Genomic DNA, 22,929 nt, shown 5'->3' on the forward strand with positions numbered 1-22,929 from the left:
ACCCCAGGCACGGGGCTAGGGTCTTTTAGGATCACTATCTCAGTTAGTTCTTACCATGGCTTTGCAAAGGAGCCATTATTATTTCCATTATATAGGTAAGAAAACAGGCTCTGAGAGGTAGTAGTTACATAGCAAGAGGCTATGATCAATTTCATTTTTCTCATAATAATTGCTACCTCCTTCCTTATAAGATCACAGACTACTCATCCGTTACCATGTAACTTCCGTTGCCTCTGGTCAGTGGAGCCTGCGACCTACCTCATTGATTTTGGGCTTTGGCTAATGAAATCTGAAGGGAAGTGCAGTGTGTTAGTTCTGAGCAGATGGGTTAAGAAACACTGTGTATTTCCATGCGTCCCCTGGAGAACCTGCCCTCTGCCAGGGGAACATCAGGTGGCCAGTGGAGCTGCTCCCAGCCTGCGTCCCAGGGTGAGAAGGCAGAAGGAGCAGATTCCAGTCCATTTGTAGCTGGGAACAGACCTACAGAGCCACAGAGCTGCCACTGAACCTCGGGTGGCATGGAACAGGACACGGGGGTTGTTTGTTATGTGGCATTACTTCCGCAAAGCTGACTGATACAGTGTTAGGACTGGGATTGAAGCCATGTGCTACGTGTCCTCTTGTCTAGTCACATCTTATTTTTATTAATACCATTACATGTTGCTTTGATTGTACTTCTTTCAACTTCTCTATAAGATAGGTCACCTTGAGTCAAATTCATGGGCCATCAACCAGGACCGACAGGCTTGTCTTGCTCATCAAGCAAATGTCCTGAAATGTCCCATCACCTGACACGTGAACTACATCATTCTGCTTCTAAGAAGTCCTTATTGAAGGGCAAAGACTTGGCAGAGAAACAACGTGACACTTGTCAGAGTTGACAGAGTGGTGGGATAAGGTGATAGTTTGTGGGTGAGAGTCCAGGGTCAGGAAGAGCTCACACGAGAGGGGGTTTGAAAGGGAAGCAGAAGTTTGCCAATAACAAGCTTCACCGCTGTCATCATTTTGCTTAAAGCTGGCTTTATTAGTTCCTGCTTGGGCTCTGCTCTGAGGTTTCATGGGATGCTCAGGCAGCGCACTCGGTCATTCATTCAGCAACTACTTCTTGAGGTCTCTAGTCGTGAAGTCTTAGGGATGAACCATATCTGACCATGTCGCTGCCCTGCTTAAAATCCTTCCAGCTGCCCACTGCCCACACTGCTCCCCACTCTTCCAGCATCTGTCCTGGACTTACCCTCTGGCCTTATCTACCCCCATCTCCCCAGGCCTGACTCATCCTCTGTAGGGGTGAGGGGCTCAGGCTCTGGAGCTAGTGTGTGCAGGTTCAAATTCTAGTTCTGCTCCTGGTGCCTGGAGACCTTGGGGGAGTTACTTCACCTCTCTGTGCCTCAGTTTCCTCACTTATAAAAGGGTACATGGGATAATGTAGATTACAGCTCTTAGCACCTCCTCCTCCAATTCCAGCCATACTGAACTATTCACAATTCAGAAGGCTTCCTGGAGGAGGTGTCTACTGCATGAGTCTTAAAAACTGAGTAGGAGTTCTCCATGTGGAGGCAAATGTAAAACCTTAGGAGTATGATTCAGCAGAGTGCACAGAGGTTCAAACTATATATATGTTATGCACCTTGTTTTCCTCCCACTTAATATTTATTACACTTCAGAGACTATTCCGTATCAGCACACAAAGAGCTTCGGCATTCTTTTTAATGACAGCATAGTATTCCACTTATGGATGTTATATAATATATGTAATCAGTCACCAGTGAATGGACTTTTCGTTTATTTTCAGGTTTTTTGCTGCTAAAAACAATACCGCCATAAAAATATTTGTTCATGAATATGTGCAAAAAATTATCTGTTGGCTAAATTCCTAAAAGTAGAGTTGCTGGGTCAGGGGTTATATGCTCTCATAATCATTGTTTTCCCTTTTAATTCTGAAGCATTCTAAAATTCCTAAAATGTAAAGAAATAACTGTTACTTGTATACTCATATATATATATGAGTATTTATATATATATGTATTTATACACACACACACACACACATTTTGCTATATTTGTTTCAAATCTTTTTCTTTTAAAGAAACGAAATGTCATGGCTACATGTAAAGCTTATCTTGGTCCTTTTTCCTAGCCCTTGGCCAAGGTACCTGTGAGCATCATCTCCATAAATAGTCCCATGAGTGTATTTGAACGTTATTGCATATATACGTTTCTGTCTGCAATACTCCGGTATAGCATTGCAGGTTTAAAATAAATTCTATCATAATGTATTATTTTGCAACTTGCTTTTTTTCATTTTGTCGAGTTTATCTATATGTATGAAGACCGGTTTTAGCTATTTTAACCTCCACATTGTATTCCATTTTATTAACAAATCACTGTTTATCTTGTCAGCTACTGAAGAACAGTTGGTTTATTTTGCTACATAAACAGCGCTGCAATAAACGTCTTTGTACATGTCTCCTTGTGTATATACACGCGAGCGTTTCCAGGGCGGAGAGCGGAGCCGAGGTGCCGAGCAGAATAGACACATCTGCGGCTTCCTAGATATTGCCAATGGCTCTCCCGAGTGCTTGTACTGATTTATATTCTCAGCAGCAGTGACTGAATACCTTTCCCCTTATATCCTTGCCAATTCTTGGCATTATCAGATGTGTCGGAAAAAAAATGGAAATTAACTTGGTGTGAAATGATACTTCATTGTTTTAATTCGATCATCTCTACATATATTTATTGGCCACTTATATTTCTCTTCCATGAATTGCCTGTTCATAGACTTTGCTCACTTTCCTGTTGGGATTTTATTTTCGCGTTGATTTTTCAGTTGAAAGTTTATTGACATAGTTGTGGATTCACATGCAGTCGTAAGAAATAATACGGAAAGATCCCCAGAACACTTTGTTGCGCTTCCCCCAGTGGTGACATTTTGCAAAAGAGCAGTGAGAGACCACAGTGAGGATACTGACATTAATACATCCATTGATCTTATTTAGATTTCCCCAGTTTTACTTATACTCAGGTGTGTGTGCTTTGGGTAGCTAGCTATTAAATGACTGATTAAACTTCTGTAACGGTTATAGATCTCTTCGGGTTTAAATTTCTTTTTAAGTCCATGTTGATAAGTTATGTGTTTCTAGAAAATTGACAGTTTTGGCTACTATATTATGATCACAATATATTAACCGTTCTCACAAAGTTCCTTTCAGCCGGAGGCTCTGTGACCCCTAAATTATGGTGTCCTCAGGACTCACATGTCCCAGCACAGCATTCTTTATCCATACTAGAGCAAGTCACCCTTTAGTTCAGAGTGATTTGAATAGATCCGAATCAGACAGCCCTTATTTCAGTTTCCTTCCTACCTGTGCCACCTTAGGCAGATAATTCAACCACTCTGGTCCTCAGTTCCCACATCTACAAAATGGGGATAATAACAACCTTATAGTTAAGTGCAAATGAAGAAGACCCTGGCCTAGCATAGGTAACCAACAAACACAGCTCTCTTTCTACTTTGTATCTTAATACTCATATCCGGGTCTTTCTACTGCTAGGTAGAAGCCCTCTGAAGGCAGAGACTGTGCACCTCCTGGTGCTGGCGTGCCGTAGTGTCTCAGGAAGTATTTGCTGAATGCAGACTGCACCCAGGGGAACGAGGCTGCCAGTTTCGGTGGAGCAGGGGCACAAGGCACCTGAGGTGGGCAGACTCTCACATCCAGAGTATGGAGGTAGGCAGTATTCCTGGTGGGGAGGAATATGGGCTTTGACTAGACAGAGATGCATTCAGATCCAACTCTGCTACTTCAGTGCTATGTAACCTCTCTGAACTCAGTTTCTTCATTTGTTAAATGGAGATAATAATAATAATAATAATAATAGCTAACAACTAATGAAAGCTATGTGCCTTGACTGTGTTTTAAACCCTTTACGTGGATTACATTAATTTAGTTCATCTTCACAACCCCACAAAAAAGTAGGTAATAGTATCATACTCATGTTACCAATGAGAAGTAGAGAAAGGGGGATTACTTACCTTGCCCGGCACCACGTAGCCACTAGGGGGCGCCGGTGGGATTCAAGCCCAGGAGGTATGGCCCCTGAATCCAATGGTGGTTCCTACAGCGTAGATGTAGTGAGGATTAAAGGTGATATTTTGTATAAGGTTCTCAGCAGAGTGCCTGACACATAGTGAGTGCTCAGCAGGAACTGTAGCTATTATTACTGCTCTCCTTGACCCCTCCGCTGGGTCCAGCCACAGCGTTACTGGGTTGGACTCACAACCCTCTCTGCTTGACACCGCACGCTTGATGATGAAACGTGCTTAATAGTCGAGCTGTTCTTGATCTTCTCCCCGGGTGTTGAGGCCACTTCCCTGGCAGCCCAGGGAGAGTGTGCAAGATGACGAAGCTTCTATTCTCGGCATCCGTGCTCATCTTAGACATGACTTTGTTTGACACAGTGCTTCCTGTTCTTTGCAGAAGCTTGTGTTTCTTGGGAGCAGAAAACCCTTTTCAAATAAATAGCAAACCAGCTCCTTTAACAAAAATTATTATTATTTTTATTGATTTTAGAGAGGGAGAGAGAGACAGAAACATCAATGAGAGAGAACATCGATTGGCCACCTCCCGCACGTGCCCCACTGGAGATCGGGCCCACAACCTGAGCATGTGCCCTGACCAGGGATCCAACCAGAGACCTCTTTGGTGTATGGGTCAATGGTTAACCACTTAGCCACACTGGCTGGGCAAAACAGCTCCTTTTTAAAAAGGACAAAGCCATGTGGTAACGCAGTCATGACATCTTTCAATTCTGTGAGATTTTAGCCTGTTAGTGGGGATATGGTGAGAAACAAAGTTTGAGAGGTCAGCAGGGCCAAGATCCATCCACCCTCCATCCTCCATCTGATCATCCATCCATCTATCAGGCAGCTAATCATACAAACATCCATCCATTCACCCATCTGTCCATCCATCCATGCATCCATCCGTACATCCATCAACAACAGATGTTTTTTGAGCATCTACTATGTGCTAGGCACTGTCACTTGCCCTCAATGCTATCACATATGCCTGGTGAAGGCAGTAAGTCTGGGGTGCCAAGAAGAGATCCGTGAAGGCTTCCTGAGAGAAGCATCACTTGACCTGAGCTAGGAACACTGGGTGTACAGTGGGACTATTGGAACTTGTGGTTCAGTACACACTGTGATCAGATACCGGTACACAGGAAGGCATAACTATTAACGAGATAACTGTTCATAAGGAGAAGTCCAGCTCTATGAGACCCTGAACTCAGGGGAAGGTGGGGGAGGAGTGGTGGTCAGAGGAGGCCTCCGGCGCTGCCTTTTCAAAAGTCTGCAGACAGTTCTGATGGTCACTCGTGTTTGGGATCTGTCACTTAGGCCTGAGCGCCGCGTCAGTCAGCGGCAAATGGCTGATAAAGGAGCTGAGATCCTGAGCCCTTCAGCCCTCGGGCTGGCGGGCACCCCAGGATTGGTTGCTCCCAGCAATGAGCCGCTCACCTGTTTTCTCCAGTGTGCTGGATACACACTACCACGCTCATTGTGAGCCGTCAAGTGACAAAGTGGGAAATACCACCGTAGCAACAGGAAGTCGTAGGGGTTGTTGAACAGGATGTGTTCTGGTCAGCTGGGCCTCCCAGAGAGTTCAGGCCACAGTGTGGAGCACGTGCTGATGGAGGAAAGGAGAGCAGGGGGAGGCTGGGGCGTGGCCTGCGGGCTGGGCGTGGCCTGCGGGGTCCGTGCGAGGCCTGAGCTCAGGTGGCAGAGGGGGCGTGGCCGCGCCTGGGACCAGCCCCATGAAAGAAGTAAAATCAACAGAAGCGGCGGGGGAGGCCAGGCTCGGTGCGGGGCGTCCGTTTGCTGAGACGGGGGCACAGAAGACACAGCTGGGCCGAGAGTGGGTAGGTGATGTTTTCCGTTTTGGATGAAAGAGAGACTTTTTAGGAGCCCAGATTGTGTGTCCGTGATACTCCTTTGACGACAGTCAGGGGTCCTTGAGCGTGGGCCTTTCAGACGGACATCATTCCTGAATCAAAACTTCCGCCATCTGCTCGTCCCTGAAATGCGAAAGCAGAAAGAGCGACTTCCCGACGAGGCTGGGGGGAGGAGAAAGCTCTTTCCGCGAGCGCAGGACATATGTTCTTCATCCAGCACCGCGTGCGTCTGGATGCTCAGCCCATTCTCGACGTGAGGAAGTGGGGGAGGCCGCGTCTGCGGGGAGGGGGACTGCAGGGCCACAGCCGGGCTTCATGGCCCCTCTCCGGAGTTAGTCCGACTCCACAGCGCCAGTGCTCCTTCTTCCAGGCAGCCCTCATGGATTTCTCTTACCCCGGGCGCTGAGCCCAAGAAGGCAAGTGGTGATTGAACTTTTCCTGGGTGTCCCCATTAGTGTTCTGCCTGCCAAGCCATTAGGCCTGGAGGAGTGGCTCTTAAACTTGGCTGCCTGCTGCGATCTCCCAGGGAGCTTTAAAAATAATGGGGTCTGGCCCCGCCCCAAAGATTCTGATGCAGTCAGAGAGGGGCGCTGTCGGCCTAGGAGTTTTAACAGCTCCCCAGATGACTCTAATGTGTAGCCAGGTAAACTTAATGGGTGATTAATTCCCTCCCACACAGACACGTGGGTGAACTTTGCTCTAAAGCGTGTTCAGAAGAGGAAAGTAAAAGGAAGGATTCCACCCGATTATTGCTTCAATAAAGGGTGGCTTACTGCTCTGGCCAAGGCTGGCTGCCACGGCAGGACTGGCCGGCAGAGGTGGGGTCCAGGATAAGGGCTTTCGGCAGGCTGCCCGTGTCTTACTTTGCGCAGCTGTGTCTTGCTGGGCAAGGGCGGCATCCTCTCTCTGAGGACCGCCAGAGGGGTCCCCGGGCGCTGCTCAGATGGACTCAGGAGCCTACACGCACACGTGGGTTCTGAGAAGCAGCGCAGCCTAGTGTTGGGCCCAAACTGCCCGGGCACCAGCCTTCTTCTGCCACTTGGGTGACGCTGGGGAAACTGTTTAACTTGTGACTTACCATTACCAATAAAATGGGGAGGATACTAGCAACCACCCTCAGTAGTGACGTAGAGGCACACGGCTTGGAGGAATGTCCGGCGCAGATGAAGTCCGCCTTCATCAGCGAAGCTGCAGGTCCTGGTTCTTCCACCTTTGTTGGCATCAATAAGAGAACAAAGGAGGAAAGAAAGACAGGGTGGGGGCAGAGGGTGGGGACAACACCATGTGTGGGCCGCACAGTTCAGCTTCCTCACTCATTCATTCCTTTGTTTGTGTAGTTGTCATTACCAGATGACTTTGTAATTTGTGGATGAAATGTCCTTCGTTCGTTCAGCCTTGCCTTCCGCTTTGGGGCACTCTGGTTTCATCTCCGTGACAGCCAAGCGAAGCAGGTGTTCTGCCCACAGCGATTCAGAAGCCGGGCTCTGCTTTCTGCGGTGGGGAGGACAGGCAGGCGACCTGGGCCTGGAGGGAGTAGGAGGTGGGAGAAGAGAGGGTGGGGAATTGCAACATCTGACTGTCCAGACAAGTTAAAAATAAGTGTAAAAAAGAGGAGATAGTTCTGGCATCTTCCATGAGAGGACTCTAAGCCACTTCTTGTCTCTCATCTACAGGAGACATTTAAGTACGTGAGCATCATTGATTGGAAAGGATGAAGCTATGTAACGCTCTGGATGATCCTAATTAATACATTCCAGTGGCCCAAGTGTCCTTGAAATGCAGAGCCCCCTCCCCCATCCCCAGACCCAAACCTGAATTCCATTCTCAGTTTCACTGCTATCAGAGCTGTAGGCAGGACTTACCTAGCATCTGTTCTGGGATTCCTCTCTTTTATGGCACAGGTGATAGGAATGAGATCCGAGGAGGTGGGGACCCTGGCCAGTGTCTGAGGCTGTAAGCAGTGGGGTCCAGGGCTTGGACATGGCCTGCGGGTGCCTGACCTCCATGGACTGTGGGCTTGGACGGCCACTCCAGTTTGTACAACCACAGTGGCCGCGCACTCTAGCAGCATCCCTTCCCAGACAGTCACTTCCGGCTTTGGGCCATCTCCTCCACCAGACTCTGGTTGTCTTCTGAGAACTGACTTAGTCTGACGTACATCTATCTGTATTCCCAGCAGGCAACCCAAGGCTTGGAGCTCGTAAGCACACATTTGATGAACGGAATTAAACACCAACTTCCTAGCACCACCATGCCTCGTCTGTCCAAGAGTCCTGTTAACACTGAGACTGTAGCACTGACACGAGAGCTTGCTGTGCGGCAGATGCCCGTCTGAGCACTGTGTCTGTCTGTCTCTGTCCTGTGTCTGTCTCTGTCCTGTCTCTGTCTCTGTCACTGTCTGTGTCCTGTCTCTGTCTCTGTCACTGTCTCTGTCCTGTCTCTATCTCTGTCTCTGTCACTCTCTCTGTCTCTGTCCTGTCTCTGTCCCTGTCTCTCACTTTCTCTGTCTCTGTCACTTTTGCTATTGCTATCTCTGTTTATAAATATCTATATCTGTATCTATATCTATATCATCTATATCTATACCTATATCTATATCTATATCTATATCTATAGTTATATGTATCTATATCTGTATCTGTATCTATATCTAATGTATATAATCTATATCTGTATCTCTATCTCTAGCTCCATATCTATATGTATGTGTATCTATATCTATATATCTATATCTGTTTGTGTCTGTGTCTGTATCTATCTATATATCTATGTCATCTGTATCTATCTCTATCTCTGTCATCTAACCACAGTTACTCCTTACAACAACGCTATGAAGTAGGATTCTTCTTATTTTACGTGCGAGGTCAAAGACATGGCGGAATCAGGACTGAACTGAGGCCTGTCTGATGCCCATGCTCTCGGGTACCCCGCTCTGCACCTCTGGGAAGGGCTAAGAGCCCTGACTTTGCACAGCACTTTAACTTCTGGCTGTACCTTTTCAGCACCTTGCCCCAGACTTTCTGTGATTCAGTTTTCACAGCACAGGTTCTAGAGGATGAGCTGGAAGATCCTTCCATGCCCAGCCCTCGAAACATGTGCTGACGGAAGCCCTGCATGTGGGGCCTCTGACTTGCTAGGACGCAGAGTTATATTCCAGGAAAGAAATTTGATCTGTGCATGCGAGACCGTGCGTGTGTGTGCGTGTGCACATTATGGGTTAGTCCCTCAACATCACAAGGATAAGGTCACAGGAACTAGCTCACCAGATGTGCCCCATCAAATGGATTTTATTTTCTGATTTCCTGTGTCATAGATTTTGATCCCAAATCTTATACATGGGGGCCATGGTGAAACCAGTAATCAAAACTCAGAAGAAAATGTGTTTTTCTTGCTCTTAGAACAAAAAAACTCACCACACCCAGCGCATCTATATTAAAATCTGAAACATTTTCTCCTAGCAATGGAAACACCCTGTAATTCCCAGGGACCCCAGTCATCCACACCAGAAGACTCATCTGTGACTTTATTCATTGACCTTTCTTTGTATCCTAATGGGGGTATGAATGGAGGATTCTTTTACATCAAATAATAATATGGAATATGGAACTCGGAGCTGCCCCCAACTTGGTTCTGTTTTCTCCGCTTCCTCCCGGCTTCATGCTTTATACCAAGGTTTGTGAGTCTGCAATTCCCTGAAAGTTTATATAGCATGAAAGGAGAAGTGATAAAATATGCAGATTAATTGCAAAATCCACGTACTAATCTCACTAATGTGCTAGATTAAGACTGTAATTGGGAATCTGCGAGGTGTTTCCACTGATTCAGAGTGAGTCGGACCCTTACGTCTGTCTGTCTGTCTGTGCCACATTTTACGCCCCGGACCTAACGATGTACTTTGATTGCTGAGTTATAGTCTGAGAGTAATAACGTCACGTCAGACTGTATGTTATTTAGAATAATCTCTCGTGCTGGATGAAGACGTCTAAGACAAATCCTGCTCCTGGCAGGGTACCTTCCAGGGGCCCCAACTCTGCTCCATCACCACGAGCCTCTATTTCAGGGTCACCGCTCAGCCGCCCCGGGCTGGCTCCTGCAGGCAGATCCAAGCAGCCCTGGGCTGGGACCACGAAGAGACCCTCAGCCGGACGCGAGGCCGACTCTTGCCCCACAGGCTCGCAGGCAGAGCGGGGAAGAGCCAGGACTCTGTGATCACATGGCTCCACAGCTCTGAACCAGACCCCGCCCCATAAAATAGGGGGTTCACGCCCATGTTGCGGGGTTGTGGTGAGGCTCCAGGGGGCTGCTATACAGAGTTCAGGGCACCCAGTAGGCCTCGATTATGGCTAGTTCCCTTCTCTGTATTTCAGATCATCAGTGAAGGTGAGGGACTTCAGAATCATCTTAATAACACCATTATATTAAACATTTGAAGCCATTGGTGGGGCAAATCATGATCCTAATTTATTTAAAAATAATTCCTTATTTTCTTTTTTAAAACATTTTTTTTCTTTATTGATTTTTAGAGAGAAGAAGGGAGAGGGAGAAAGAGAGATAGAAACATCAGTGAGAGAGAACATCGATTAGCCGCCTCCTGCATGCCCCCCACTGGGGATCAGGCCCACAACCTGGGCATGTGCCCTGACCGGAATCGAACCGGCGACCTATTGGTGCATGGGTCGACGCTCAACCACTGAGCCACACTGGCCAGGCTGTTTATCTTCTGTGCGCCCAATTCTAGCCCACAGAGTTGGATATAAGAAAGAAAAACCCTGGAAAGGGGAGGGGAAGCTGGAGCTGAGAGAACTGGGTGTAAGTTCATGTGTGTGGGGTGGGGGAGGGGCAGAGGGCACTTCAGGTGTGGGAGTTTCAATGCACAGGTGTGGCCCCAGCTCAGTCCCCGAGTCAAATGGATTGTCCGGGAGGCACCCTTCCTTTGCCTCTCTGGGTCTCGATGATGAAATCTGGAAGCTGAACTGGCTACTAAGGGCCTTTCTCCCTCTGGAGTTCTGGGGCCCGTCTTTGGGGATGGTCACTCTACTGCAGCAGGTGCAGCTCCACACTGGGAGTGGCCCCCTGGAGCCAACGATCACCTTGGCAGGGGGTGTGGACGTCACACAGACTGCGGGCAGCCAGCTCAGCGCATGGGAATGCGCAGAAGCCAGAGACGCCTGTGTTCAGAAGGCCTTCTTCCTCAAACTTTCTTTTCAGTTTTCCAGTTCTTCTTCTTTTTTTTTTTACCCTCACCCGAGGATATTTTTCCATTTTTTGTACAGATAGAGTGGGAGGGAGAGAGAGAGAGAATCATCGACGTGAAGGGACACATCGAGTGGCTGCCACCCGCACGACCAACCAGGGCCGGGGACAAACTGCAACCAAAGTACGTGCCCTTAGCGGGAACTGAACCTGGGTCTCTCCGGACCACAGGCCGACGCTCTAACCGCTGAGCCAAACTGGCCAGGGCCCAGTTCTTCTTCTTTTTCCCCCTTCCTTTCAGATGCCTCAGGTCATATGGTCATTTCATAGTCCTCAAGTCCTGTGATCCCTCCACAGTATCAAGTTCACCATGTCCTGTCAATTTTCAATGGAGTCAAAGAAGCATGAACGAGAGGCCTCTCTCATCTCTTTAAACAGAACTGATTTTATGTCCGCAGATATTTTCCTAGCTCTTCTCTGCGCCCTCACTGATTTCATCAAATTTTACATCTAAGTTCGTCTTTCCCGCCCCCACTAGACTGAAACCTTAGGGGGTAGAGATTCTTTCTTTGTCACCCTAAAACCATCTGCCCCTCCTCATACAGTGCCTTCCATGGTGTGGAAGCTACACAGACATCTACAACACACAACAAGAGAGAACTCAACCAGAAAGCATAAATAATAAAATACTGTCACAGAGATTTGAGAACCAACCACACAATCTACTGGGTGCCTCCTAGGAGCCGGACCCTGGGCCCCCTTCTTTGGATAATGTAGAGATTGTAGACGGAGGAAGGCCAGTTGGCCACATTGACTACCCAGGAGTTGACTTGCAGTCTTAGGATAGTGACTCGACATCTCAGAGCCTCGTTTTCTTGTCTTTAAAATGTGGGAAGGGTGCCCTGGCCGGTTTGGCTCAGCGGTTAGAGCGTTGGCCTGCGGTCTGGAGAGACCCGGGTTCGGTTCCCGCTAAGGGCACGTACCTTGGTTGCAGTTTGTCCCCGGCCCTGGTTGGTCGTGCGGGTGGCAGCCACTCGATGTGTCCCTTCACGTCGATGTTTCTCACTCTCTCTCCCTTCCTCTCTCTCCCTCCCATTCTATCTGTACCAAAAATGGAAAAAATATCCTCGGGTGAGGATAAAAAAAAAAAAAAAAAAAAAATGTGGGAAGGGTGGCAACCGGAGTCCTGCTGGGCAGTGTGGGTTAAATGAAGTATTGCAGACTTGCAGACGTGGTCAGGTGAGAGTCACACACCCTCTTTGGAAAACTTGCAGTATCTAAACAAGCTGTACATTAGCTACTCCACCCCGGGTATCTATGCCACAGAAATGAGTGCTTATGTCCTGCAAATGGCAAGGACTAAAATTCTCCCAGCAGCTTTATACATAATAGTCCCAAATGGGACAGAGTTCGAATGTGGAACGATAGATTGTGGCATATTCATCTAGTGAAATACTGCACAGCAATGCAAAAGGACAAGTAGGTGCTACACACAATGATAGAGAGGATGTCACAGATGCAATATCATGTACAAGGAGCCAGACACAAAAGGGTGATTATGGCATAATCCCATTTATATGAAGTTTAAGAACAGGAAAAAATACTCTGTAGAGATGGTGTTCAGAAAAGTAGTTTCCTTCGGGGAGAACTATATCTTGATTTGGGTAGTGGTGTGTAGGTATATATAAATGGGAAGATTCACTTAAGAGTATTGCATGTCACCCTGACTGGTTTGGCTCAGTGGTTAGAGCGTTGGCCCGTGGACCAGAGGGTCCCAGGTTCGGTTCCTGCTAAGGGCACCTACCTTGGTTGCGGTTTGTTCCCAGCCTGGGTTGGGGTTGTGCAGGTGGCAACCAGTTGATGTATCTCTCTCACGTCGATGTTTCTCTCTCTCTCTCTCTCTCACTCCCACTCTTCCTGAAGATAAATGCAAAAGTGTCCTTGGGTGAGGATAAAAAATAAAAAGAGTATCTCATATCATTGTATGTAAGTAATTAAAAAGGTGAATAACAAACTTATAAATATTCACTAAAAATTCCGTAGAGACCCCAGGTGGGAGTGTGTTGTCCAGTGAAAGGCGTCAGGCAGCGCCGGGGCCAGGGCCTCACAGCAGGCACTCGAGGCCAGTGCTTCCCCAGCTTTAACTGCACAGAAGCACCTGGAGCGCATGTCGCACTCAGATTCCAGGACCCGGCCCCACAGTTTCAAATTCCATGAGCCTGGGGTGGGGCCTGAGAGTCTGCTTTACTTACAAGCTGTCAAGTGGTCCTGATGCAGCTCGTCCACAGACCACATCTTGAGCAGCACTGGTCCAAGTGGACCTCAGAAGCAAATGGAAAACAATCCCTTGCTCTGGTGAAGTTCACCTGCCAAGGTCCCACTCACATGCCGCCTTCTTTCTGCCCTCTGAAATCCATATGATTGCACCTCATTGGAGGAGCCCGGGATGCTTCCAAAGTCTCAGCTGCAAGGGCCTCTGGGAAATGTAGTTTTTAGCTTCCGAGTCTTGCTGCACAGGAAGGTACATAGAAGGCAGAGAGAGTCCAAGTGCCACTCAACCACAGCCCCCACAGATCCCACGCAGCTGTCAGCTGGTGACACTCTTCGTACTCAGGGCACTGATGTGAACACAAGTTTTCTGCTGGGTGACTTGAGTTAATTACAGCTGTTGTCTTCTGGAGATTTTTGACACTTCAGTCAAGGAGAGTCACGTTTCAGGTCGGAAAAGTCTGATAAAGATTGTTAATAGAGACAATAATTTCCTTGTTTAGCTCAGTGATGCAAAAAGGAAATCAAAATTGAGCTCATGCTCAAGCTAGAAGAAAACAATCCAGTGTTACCACCCCTCCCTATCCATTTCTCAGAAGGAAAAACCGAGGACCCCCAAAAGGACAAAGGTCACCTGGCAGAGCTGACTGAAAGTCATGTGCCTTCATTTTGGTTAAGAAAGCACATTGCTGTCCATGAGTCTTTCCGTGCCTCCTTGTCCCTGTGACGACAGCAGGGCAGATGTTGCTATTTTACAGATGAGGGGCCCAGATTCTGACAAGGTAGGCAAGACTGCATCACAGGCCACCCAGCAAACACGATCACCTGGCCCAGCACAGCCTCCTGGTCTTGGCTCCTCTGCCTGAGAGCTGTGTGACCATGAATAGATGACCTAACCTCTCTGTGCCTCACTTTCTTCTGTGAAATACATTTAACAATGGTATCTGCATCGAGAGGTTTTGAAGAAGGCATGAGATTGTAGCTGTAAGGTGCCAGCATCGGGTCCGCAACAGAAAGTTCAATAAGCATTAGTCTTTGCTGTTTTCCTGAGCTTTTTCCAAGAAAGAATCTAGGAGCTCTCCCAATGCCCCCAGAGAGGCTGGTTTTCATAAAATAAAACCGAACAGGACAGAACAGCAGTCTGGGAAGAAAGAGTTTAGTTCTGAGAGGAGAGGGGGCTATGGAGTTGTGATGGGTGGGACCTTCGGAGGCAGCCTCCAAACGGTCCTTTTCTGCCCGATTGTGTTACCGTGATCCATTTCATCATTTGACAGTTACTTCTTGCCTCAAATGCCTTTGTCCCCTACCAGTTAAAAGGGAAATACTTAAGAAACACGCATTCGTGTGGCGGCTCCTACTCCCACACCAACCCTACTGTGGGCCAGGTCTGGGCCAGGTTCACATACAAAGTCCTATTTTCACTGTTCCCCTGTGAGTCCCCTGGTGGAGATAGCGGGGCAGCCAGCGGAGCTCTGATCTCAGAGGATGAGAGATGGGGGCACCGAGGCCGACTTGGGGACGCAGCAAGAAAGCCTGTGGTTTCCAGGTGCTGTACCAGGCATCTTATCTCTGCTATTTCAGTGACCTTGACCAGTAGTTCCGAGAGGTGGGACATTATTCCCACTTTGCAGATAAGGAAACCGAGGCTTAGAGAAATGACTTCCGTGGGTCCTGAAGCTGTAAAAGCTGACCCCAGGATTTGAACTGAGACTTTGCAGTGAGCAGAGCCTCACCTTTGCTGCCCATTTCCCCCACACCCTTTTCTTTGGATACACTTAAAAATGGTTTTGCCTGGCCGTGTGGCTCAGTGGTTGAGCGTCGACCCATGCGCCAAGAGGTCGCCGGTTCGATTCCCAGTCAGGACACATGCCCAGGTTGTGGGCTCGATCCCCAGTGGGGGGCATGCAGGAGGTGGCCAATCGATGTTCTCTCTCATCGATGTTTCTATCTCTCCCTTCCTCTCTCTCTCAAATTGATAAAGAAAGAAAAAATTTAAATTGTTTTGCCAGCACCTGGCAAAATATACATAACATGAATTTTACCATCTAAGCTATGTTTAAGTGTACAGTTCATTGGTACTGGGTACATTCCCCTTGTTGCATAGACATCACCACCATCCTCCTCCAGAGCTCTTTCATCCTGCGAAGCTGACTCTACCCTCATGAAACAATCACTCCCCGTTCCTCCCACCCCCCACTCTGCCCCTGGTGTCCACTACTCTACCTTCTGTCTCTGCAAATTTGACTGCTCCAGGCAACTGGTGACTCATCTAAGTAGAATTATACAGTATTTGTCCTTTTGTGTCTGGCTTATTCACTTAACATAATGTCCTTAGAGTTTATCTATGTTGAAGCAGGTGCCAGAATTTCCTTCTTTTTATGGCTGAATAACATTCCCTTGTGTGTATATACCACATGTTGTTTGTCCGTTTATCAGTGGACACTTGGGTCGCTTCTACCATTCAGGTATGGTGAACAGTGCTGCTGTGAACACGGGGGCACAGATAGGTGAGACCCGGCTTTCAACTCTTTCGGGTTTATATTCAGAAGGGGAATTACTGGATCGTTTGCATGTCTTATGTTTAATTTTTTTGAGGAGATGTGATACTGTTTTCCAGTGATTACACCATTTTGCATTCTCACCAGCAATGCACAGGGTTCTGATATCGCCACATCCTCACACATCCTTCCTACTTTCTGTGTGGCTTGTTTGTGTTATAGCAGCCATCCTAAGGGATATGAGGTGGTCGCTGTCCATTTCAGCACCTGGGAAGCTGGGCATCCTAAGGAGCCTTGGACGCTCATGAGACTCAACCAACAAAGGCCAGCTCACTGAAGAGGGCAAATGTCCAAAAGGGCAGCCACATGGAACTTACTCCCACCTCTCCATCCAAAGAGCAGACACTCCCTGAATCTAGAGGAAGCATCTCTGTACACAGCAGACTATTGAAACCGGTGTGCAGGGGTGCCCGGCTCTGTCCTCCAGACCTTCTTCCACTTCTGGCCTCTGGAAGGGAAAGTGTAGTTTGCCTTCACCATGACATGGCGATAACCACAGAGTCCAAACCTAAATGTTCATGTGCATTTCCTTGTTGAAGCTTGCGCATTGAAGATTTTATATTCATGCATTCTTTGATGATGCCTAAATGCCTTCCTGGAAATGTGTGTTGATTTGTAAATTAGATTGCCTTCTGTACTAAAATTCCATTTGTGCAAGAAAATTTTTTGTTGTTTTAGAAGGTGTGGAGGGGGGACTGGAGGCAATGAGGCATAGCACAAGGGAAAGAGATGTGGCCTGGGCTAGGGCGAGGGTAGCGAGGATCCACAGGTGGTAGTGGCGGTGGGGGGTGGGGACAAGGGATAGACATGATGTATTTCAGAGACGATGTACAAGATGTGTTGACAGTCAGTGGTCAGGCCTGACAGAGGAGGAGGAGTCAAATGTGACTCTCATACTATGGCTTGTTAGGTAAGGGGTGTTGGAAAAGGCAGGGACCAGAACAGGGGGTACGAAGTCTATTTAGACTTTGAAGGACTTGTGGGCCACTCGAGCTCCTGGACATGTTCAGTAACGCAGGGGTGTGGGATTGGGAAAGGGGAAGGGGGGCGAGGTTGGAGGATGTGACCTCGATGCCCTAAGAAGGTGCACGGTCAGGTTCAAGGTGAGGAAAGATGGCTGTGCACTGCCATTGGGGGTGAGTATGATCACGGAACCTAGATCGAAGGGGCCTCAATCACGTTGTTCTGCAGAGCAGATGGGCAGGCTGGGTGACAGCCAAGGTCTTGTGTTGGGTTGGCAGGAGACCAGAGACTGGAACCCAAGTGTCTTGAATCCTGGGAATGGGGAGGGCCTTGACCTCTGGGCTCTCCAGCCCTCTCTCTTGGGTTGGCATCCTCAGGGCACCCCACTCTCCATCAGCTCACCCCACTTGGAGTGCATCCATCCTGGATCAAGGAGCCAGTGGCAGCATTAGTATCTAATGACTGAGTTTGAGTCCTGCCCCACTCACGAGCTGGGAGCCCTGGGCTGTAATGTTCTCCTGGAACGTCGGTCACACGGGAACACTGATGCCTCCATCCTGAGTTTAACGACATAAGGTGCATATAAGGGCTGGAGGATTGCTTGGCACACAGTGGACACTCAGTCCACATCTGTTGTATCTGGATCAATCAGAGTCTGCCTGGACATCTCCTCCTCCAGGAAGCCTTCTCTGGTTCCCCCTCCCCTAATCACACAAGGTCCGATAAGATTCCCCTTCTCTGTGTCCCTAAAGCACCACACTGGGCATCATAACTGTCTGTCTCCTTGAGCACAGGGGCTGGTGTTACTTAGTAGGATGGTTTAGTTTTGGCTACATAGAAATCCTGTTTCTGCTGCTTCCTAATGGTGACACCTTGGGCAAGTCTTTCAGTAAATCTGAGCCTCAGTTCCCTCGCATCTGCAAAATGGGAATGATATAAATATACCCATCTCTTAGGGTCTCTGTGAGAATTAAATAACACATAAGCTCAGTTCTTAGAACGATGCCTTGCACAGAGAAAATGCTCAATGAACGTCAGCTAGTTATCCATTATTATTCATTATCGCTGGTAATTTTACTTGTAGGTCTATTGGACCAGGAGTCAGAAGACCTGGGTTCTGGTCTCAGCTTTTTATTCTGTTGACTTTCAGTAAATCTTTGATGTCCCTGGAATCATTTTAGGTAAGTGGTTAGTTGGTAAATAAATGACTTTGTCATAAAGAGAAGCTCCAGTTACCATTCTCTCTGTGTTCACTGGGAAGGACCCGGATCAGGTGATGAATATGTGTTTGTGGAGAGGCCGTCTGTGGGACAGACTCTAAGCTGTTCTCTGTTTTCTCTCCTGTGACCACAGGGGCTGCTGCTGGGAGTCCCCACTCCTGATGGCACCTGCTTCCCTGGAGGCCTCCCACTGGGGACACAGACAAAGCCCTTGGTCTGTGTGCACGCACATATATATTTTAGAAGTGCTTCTCTTAATCATATCTTGAATTAATGCAGGCCTCGTTCATTCCCAGCTCTCATTACCCTCTTAATTAACTCGGCACAGATGGAAAAAGTCTGAATTGCTCTAGCTGAGTTGTTCTGCTAGTTTTAAAATGAGATAGCAGATGGGAGGACGAGGTGGAACGGGCCGGCTCGGAGGGAGGAGATGAGTTTTCAAGCTGTCACTGGAGCGTCAACAAACACTCCATCTGTTGGTGGTGAGGCCGGGCCGAGAACTCGGGCAAGGGGCTGGCGTTCAGAGGGCCGCAGGGGCCAAGGCTCAGGGGTCCTGGCTGCCCAAGCTATCCTGAGGACGTGGCCCCCAGCCCTGAATGGGCGCCAGGAGTCCTGGGGCCCTGATGAGGTGGAGACTGCTCCCCTAGACCATGATGGAAACACTCCTGTTTCACTTGGCTGTTTGGGAGCCAGGGACGGGTTTTATTTCCCTTCTTATCTACAAAAGTCTTAAGGAATGAATGGCATCAACTCCACACATCTGTCAGAGTGAATGTTCTAAAATGCACATCACTTTGCTGCTTGTCATTGGCTCCCTGTGGCCCTCCAGGCAGGGTCTGGCCCTGTCCATGACTGCAGCTCCTCTCTCCCCAGCTCTCCACCTGCCCGGCTGCTTCCAGCCCTGATGAACGGCCTTCGCCGTGCTCCCTCCTGCCTCTGGCCTTAGCACCTACTGTTCCCCCTGCGGGAACCGCCCGTTCTTCTCATCCTGCGAGACCAGCCGTGTTAGGTACCCCGTGGGGTCCTCTCTCTGCTCCTTGACTTTCTCCCACCACAGTCTTTTCCAAAAGACTCTTTGCTGGTGAATGAATCAATAAATGATTCTTCAGTGACAGCTCGTTAGAGGTGTTTAGTTTGTTTCCTCTCTAGTACAACCGGGGCAGGCGGGTAGTCAGCCTTGACTTGCATACCCCAATGGCCGAGGAACTCACTATCTCATAAGGTAGACACACTAGTGGTGGACAGATCTGATTGTTCCACCAGTCTGTGGGCTGGGCTCTCTGTAATGTCCACAGAAATAAAATTTGTCCCCTCTACCACAGCATGGTCCTTTAGGGGCCTGACAACAGGGTCTCTCCTGAGCTTATGACTCTCATTAGACAACTGTCAACAGATGGTCATTGGTGCCAGTTCAATGCCGACAAGAATCCTCAAGTTGGGGTGCGGTGATGAAGGAAACGTTAGTGCAAACAGCTAGACGGTCAGACAGCATGGGTGTGAAAACAGCACCGCCGTGAGGCTGCCACAGGGCCAGGCCCCTCCTCGGCCGGGCAGCGGGCACACCACGATGGTCCACTCGGCTCTGTCCCTCGGGGCTGGTCTGCCCTGCTCCTGCCAGACATCCTCAGCCGACGCCAGGAAAACACAGTCTGGAGTCTGGTGGAAAGCGCACTCTTGGAGCCAGAGGGGAGCTGGCTTGTACAGACAGAAGTCCCCACCACTTGTCCCTGATTGGTCCGAATAGAGCCTATCAGCTTTGCCGCTCCGACCAGAAGGGGAAGGCCTCAGTCCCATTGGTTGGGCTCCAGGAACTCCTCCCGAAGGGCGGGCTCAGCCTGCAGAAGCACAGTGCAGGCAGGCAGCCCAGGCAGGGGTCTAGCCCCTGCTTCTCCGGGCAATGCAGTTTGGGTGAGAGGCCCCCGTGCAGAAATGGCTCCTAGGCTCTGTTTTTTAAAAGTTTGAGCCCAGTTAGCCACCAGGAGCCCTTCTTTGTAGGTGTCATTTTCCCCCCTTAGGGTTCACAGTACATAGAAGGTAGCACCCACTAGTTGCTCTCAGACACTCCTCGGATGACAGGGTCTTGGGGTGACTGCCCAGCCTGTCTTCTGCCCAGAGGTTTGTGGAGTAATAGACAGAGCTCAGACTTGGGGGCCAGAGAGACTCATATCCAACCCTTGCCCTGCTGTTTACTAGCTGTGAGACCTCAACAGGTGCCTTAACCTCTCTGAGCCTTGGCTTTCTCATCTGCAAAATGGGGGTCAAGTCAGATGGTTGTTGAGATCCCTTTTAGTCGTGTTCTGAGAAGTGCCAAGTTGGCTGTGTTTCAGGAAGTTGTTTCCATCTCATCCGACTCCTGTCCCCTTGTCCCCATCCCTCTGTGGTAATCCCTGGTTTATTGCACTAACTCGGGCTCCCTTCGCCAGGTTTTCCTGAGACTCAGTTCTAATCAAGTCCCTCCGCGGCTTCTGTCTTTATCGACCGATCAGCTGAGTTGTGTCCAGGCTCCAGAGAGGTCTTGCCAGTGTCGCCAGCTCCAGAAGCCACAGCTGCCCACGCTCCGCTGTTCCCTCCGGGCTCTTCAAAGGCACTTCCACTGCGCATATGGTACTGCTGCCTCCACCTGCAAACCCTTCTCCCTCGGCGGCTGTCAAACGAACTTCTATGGACATTGCAAAACCCTGTGTAGAAATCGCCTCCTATCTGGAGCTTTTCCAGACCATCCTTCCCCTCTGGGACGAACTTAATGATTCCTTCTTCTGTTCTCCTGTACAAGCCTGATCACTGCATGATCACAGTAGGTGTGAATGGTCATCTTCTGGGGTTGTCCTTCTTCTGTGACTTTCACAAGGCAGGGACCGTCTGATTCCTCCCTGTGTCCTCAGTGCCGGGGACAGGGCCTGGTCCCCACCTTCATGGCTTATGTTGCTGCACTTCTGACCTCGATCTCTTTCCTCACTTTTTCAAGTGAAATGACAGGGGTTCTTAATCAGAACTTCTTAATCACACCGCGGTATCCTCCCGAGATGCGTTCACCTCCAGAAACCCATTGATTCACCATGCTAAATTACTGTAATTACCACAATGACAAAACAGCCGCTTCCCCAGCTTTCTTCACCCTGGCCAGTTTGCATACGCTAGCGAACAACTGTCTCCCGTCAGGCCCCCTCCCCCTGGGACCCGCCCCCCTGCCTGCCTCTTCTGAGACAATTTCTCTGTGCTTCGTTCCCCTCCAACTCAGGGCTGGATGGGGCAGGAGGAAAGAAGTTCCCAGAAATTTCTAATCCACCCAAGGAATGGAAAAAATTAATTTTCTGTCACTTCAAGCGCAGTAAATACGTGGAGGGAAGGCTTTCTGCTGCCGCGGGAGGAGGCAGGGTGGGTAGAAGCAGCAAACACTATTACACATAACACAACATAGAATTTACCACCTTAACCATTTCAATGTGTGCAGTTCCATGGTATTAAAGACACTCAGATAGCTGGGCCCCACCACACATTCTTTTCATGTTGCAAACCGGAAACTACACCCCGTGAACAGCAACTCCCCATTCCGCCCCGCCCCCCAGCTCCTGGCGACCGCATTCTACTTTCTGTCTCTATGAAACTGATGACGCCAGGTACCCCATGCACGTGGAATTACACAGTATTTGTCTTTTTGCATCTGGGTTATTTCACTCAGCACAATGTTCTCGAGGTTCATCCATGTGGTAGCATTTGTCAGAATTCCTTCTCTTTAAGGCTGGTGACATTCCATTGCCACATTTTGCTTATCCATCCATTTACTGTTGGAGGCCTGGGTTGCTAGAAATCTGATCTTGCAGGTTAAGATACCTTTTAAAATTCACAGAACAGTACACTTTTAGGAGGGAGGGAGGAGGAGGAGGAGAGAGGGAGACACACATCAGTTAGTTGCCTCCCACACACGCCCAACCAGGGCAGGGGGTCAAATTCGCAACCCAGGCATGTGCACTTGACTGGGAATCAAACCCACATCCCTTTGGTGCGTGGACTGGAGCTCTAACCACTGAGCACACTGGCCAGGGCCACAGCCACCCTTTCAGCCATGCATTCATTAACACATCTTTACTGAGCACCTGCACTCGACATTTGGGAGAGAACAGTGAGTATCATGCAGATGCTGACCTTATGGAGTAAGACAGGCTGTAATCTAACAACTAAGAGAATGTGCATTCGGTCTGATGGTAAGTTCCAGGGACTGAAGTAGAGCCGATGAAGAGGGCTCATGAGTGCTTGATCCATGCTATGCCATCCAGGGTGAGCTCAGAGTTCTCCTGAGGACGGGAGAGTTGTGAGAGGGAGCGATCCGGGTCATTAGAGGTGGAGAGAATAGAACATGCAAAGGCCTGGGGGCGGGAAGGCGGGTAGAATGTGGCTGGTGACATTTGGAATAGAGAGTAGCTAGAGATACGGAAAGAGAGGTGGCTGGGGCTGGAGCTGCAGGGAAAGGTGGGCTGAGTGACAACAGTGGGCACTTAAGAATTCTAAGCGGCGAATGTTTCAAAAGCGTTGCTCGGCCTGCTGGTTTGAGAATTGACCACTGTGTGGACAAAGCTGGCTCTACGAAGATCTATGGCTGTAACAACATAGGCTGGAGATTGACAAACTTTTTCTGTAAAGTAAATGTATTTGACTTTGTGGACCATATTGTCCCTGTTGCAATTAGTTCTTTCCTTGGAATGCAAAAGCAACCACAGACAATATGTAAATGAGTGGGTGTGACTGTGTCCCAATAAAACTTTATTTACAAACACAGG

Source organism: Molossus molossus, unplaced genomic scaffold, assembly GCF_014108415.1.
Source record: "Molossus molossus isolate mMolMol1 unplaced genomic scaffold, mMolMol1.p scaffold_m16_p_14, whole genome shotgun sequence".
Lineage (NCBI taxonomy): Eukaryota > Metazoa > Chordata > Mammalia > Chiroptera > Molossidae > Molossus > Molossus molossus.